Raw genomic sequence first — 3,924 nt, 5'->3', positions numbered from 1 at the left:
TTGATGTATCGTTATACGCAAAGGTCTATCGAGAAAAATAACAATAAATAACAGGACAATTAACAATATTTTTTTTAAAAAAATAATTTTTAATGAAATATTGAAGAATTGAAATTTTAAAACTAAACCAATTATTATACTAATATGAATTTTTATTGAATTCCTGTCGAGTTTAGTAAGGACTTCATCAAGCATGAATTTTTGTTTTGGAAATTATGTACTAACTATAAGTGTATATAAATTAAAACCCATGGACCATTTCCTATTTGTTCATTAAATTATTTATTTAAATTCAAATACATAAAAAGATCATTTGATTAATCATCAATAGCAATAAATATTGAAATTAAAAAGAATAAAACATTTTGAGAATTTTTTAATTTGAAGTATTAAGATTTGGTAGAATTTCGCTTGAAAATGTTCAGAAAAAACTCTTTAAAAACTACACTTGAATCGTCCAGTTCATCAATAATACTGTCGATATCAGTAGATTCTTTTTTCACATCATCTAAATGAAACAAAAATCTAATTATACAAGAAAATTAACAATTTTTAAACCAACGATAAAAAATCAGAAGACAAACTTCGATATAAAATGCACTAAATGCAAATAAGTACAAATTTAATGGGCGATTTAAATTTGAATTTTGAAGTTTCGCCTGCCGTTTTATTTAAAGGCTCAAAAAAATTTCTTCCAATATTTGATCCAAGAGTTCGTTTGTCTTCTGGATTGGGTTCAAAATTACATGACTACGGAGTTGAACATTGATGGTATAAAAGCAATGAACAAAATTAACTAAGCTGCAAACTTTAAGGTTTTATAAGTTTTAGTAATAAAAAAATAATTTAATTTTATGCAAGCTAGAACGGTTCTGTTATCAGTTTTTTCCGAGTTTCAAACAGGCATGAATATTTTCAAAAACTGATCTTTATTTTAACAAATAGCGTAATTTTTACGATTGTCGGCATTCCTCAGCATTCGTTTTTTTGTGTCGACGATGTCGATCGACATTGTGCAAAGTTTGTAAATGCTGTGAGATATCAATCGACATTCCTCAACATTTTTTACAATATCGAACAGTATCGTTTTGCGATATTGAATATACATTATGAAAGGAATCCATTTTATACACCGAAGAGCCATTACATTCTGACCAACCTGCTAATAACATGTAGGACCACCTTTATCCCTCAAAGCCGCTAGTACCCACCGTGGCATTGATTCCACAAGGTGCCGATAGGTAGTCTGAGGTATCTGGTACCAAGCGCTCACCAACTGGTCCTGCAATTCCTTCACAATGAGAGGAGGTAGCGTGGCAGCACGAATTTGGTTTTCCAAGTAGGACCACAAATGTTCTATTGGATTAAGGTCGGGTGAATTTGGGGGCCAAGACATGACTTGAAAGTCACTGGAATGTTCCTCGAACCAATCCATGACGATTCGACCCTTATGACATGGTGCATTATCCTGTTGGTAAACACCATCCCCCGCAGGAAAAACTGTTGCCATGAATGGATGAACCAGGTCTGCAACTATGTTCAAGTAGCTTAGGTCATAACGTAATGGCTCTTCGGTGTATAGTACAATGGTTCGCAACGATATTGTACAATATTCGAAGATAAGTTCGTACGATATTGTTTTTGAGATATGTGCTACTTGGATCGTAAACCCAAAATTGGGTCTACTGTTCAGCGACGTTTTTTAAAAAGAAAATTTGTTGAGGCGCGTCATCTTCCATCCAAACGATGTCAATCAGCGCATAGTGTAGCTGCAATTCTTGTATGACGTAAATTAACAGCATGGCTACATAGCGTCAGCCTGTTACAAAGCATATGTTACAATCCCCGATGGTGGCGCTTAATCACAAAATTTCAGAACGTCAACTATTTTGCCTGAAATTGTGAGCCACTTTTTTATAGGTTTTCTTCGTTGAAGATCTAGTGAACGTGATTCTATGATTTTTTTAATTTATTTATTTTTATTTTACTTTATTTATTTGACTTTATATACTTTATTTATCATGCACATTGACTCTATCTTTGCGCTTCATAGAGTCAATATTTTTTTTCATGTTCATGTGTTTTTTGGGTGTTCAATGCTTTTATCATCCATGTGATTCCTTGTTCATGTGTTTTTGGGTGTGGGCAGAGTTGCTTTTTGTGAGTCGTGCATAGCGTACCAGATTTTGTGAGACACGTACCTTTTAACACTGTGTTTAAGGTTTTCGCATGCTCTGAATTTTTTGCAACGAAAAAAATGGGTGCCGCAAATTCGAAAATGTCGAGTCTCTGTACCTATAAAGCCGTAACCGTTGTCGTTTTTAGAATCTCAAGCTTATACCTCTGAATATACTACATCTGAAATTTCCTCATCTCAATAGGTTGAGCGGCCGCTGGAGGTCCATAAAAAGGGCAAAGGGTTTTTTATAACCACCCCATTCTCACAACTGTATTTCAATTTGAGTGGATTGACATTCAGTTGTAAGAATTTTTACAGTTTTTCTTTTCTTTTTCCTTTTTTTTCCTTTGTCAGCAGCGACCTTTGACCACAGACTGCACGACCATTGTAACTATTTTGAAAATTAGCGGGAAAAAATAAATCGATTTTCCGTAGAAAAATGAAACAAATCTTAAGGCTTGGTTTCTTAGGACACATCGGCGATGCAAAACGTTAGCTTGGAGGGAGCGCTTACCTCTGATTGGTCAATTTGTGCGTACAGCATACGTCATCGAACACTCAGCTTGAACGACAACTGCCGTCCGAATCAATTGTAGTTGGATTACATTAACGGTAGAAGCAATGGCGGACAACAGCCAACAGATTATTGAAATCTGCCAACATTTTGATTTCGTGGAGTAATTAATCTCCGAAATTTAAAAAATAACCTAATTTGTATATTGTAAGATATAAATCATACAAAGATTCCGGGCTTAAAACGATCTGTGGTCGAAGATTAAAAGGTCATTTTTTCCCCTCTTAAGCACTGGTCTACAATAACACATATAAAGTTGAAAACGAGCTACAGAATCAAAATAAATATTTGTTTATGTCATTCACGCATGCGCAATGCGAGATAATGTCTGAGGTGAAAAGACTGCTCACTCTGAGTTTACAAAACAGTTTCTTGTTGGGGTCAAGGCAGGGCTACAGAGAATAGAAGGGCTGCTTCACTCCTTTGAAGTAGCTCTAGCCGCGCCATTCCTCCGATTTTCTCTAGTGACGTCACTTTGGCGCAAAGCTCTCACTTTTACTACGCACTTTGCGTTGGGGCTTACTAGCTCTAACTAATATTGGAGCATTTCTTTTTGCGAGATATTCGAAGACATTTGTTATTTTCTATAATGACTTTCCTCAGTTTTTGCAGTGAATTTACAAAAATTTAAAACTATTATCGAAATGCTAGTTTGCGCGATTGCAACTTGAAAAGATTTTGATAGAAAAACAAAAGGAAAATATATAATTTTCCGCGTGTTCCCTAAAGTAAATGAACAACTATGAAAAGAATGGATTCCGAAATGACATAGTTAATATAAAATAGCTATACGTTTATTCTGTCGTTAAGAACTTTTATAAAAATTTATTATCTAAATAGAAACCGCCTCGTTACTTCATAAAGAAAGGCATGTGAAAAGAATTAAAAAATGGATAAAATCAAAGAAAATTAAAATGTAAGTAAAAAGTATAAATAAAATATATAGTTGAAATTCTACTAATTTCATAACATATTTTTTAATGTAGTTATTTTAAATATTTATGATTTCTTTAAAAATTATATTCTCTTCAATTTAAATATCCATAAATTCTATCATCGTAAATTTAAATGTCTATAAGCAATTGTAAAATTTCTAATGTCATTATGCACCTAAATTATTATTTTGTTTCAGTAATTAGCGGTTAAGGTAGATGTTTCCTAATGATTAAGT

At 33.3% G+C, this 3,924-nt stretch overlaps 1 long non-coding RNA gene across 1 annotated transcript in view; it reads right to left on the bottom strand.

The window, feature by feature from the left end:
• Positions 1-258: 258 nt before the first annotated feature.
• Positions 259-3,924, bottom strand: part of LOC139425882 (uncharacterized) — an 18,651-nt gene continuing 14,985 nt past the window's right edge. The window contains exon 2 of the long non-coding RNA XR_011636950.1: positions 259-508. This is a non-coding gene — a long non-coding RNA (uncharacterized lncRNA). The remainder of the gene's footprint in view (positions 509-3,924) is intronic.

Source organism: Parasteatoda tepidariorum, chromosome 6, assembly GCF_043381705.1.
Source record: "Parasteatoda tepidariorum isolate YZ-2023 chromosome 6, CAS_Ptep_4.0, whole genome shotgun sequence".
Lineage (NCBI taxonomy): Eukaryota > Metazoa > Arthropoda > Arachnida > Araneae > Theridiidae > Parasteatoda > Parasteatoda tepidariorum.
Note: the sequence above shows the minus strand (reverse complement) of the source record. Positions and strands in the feature narration are given on the sequence as shown.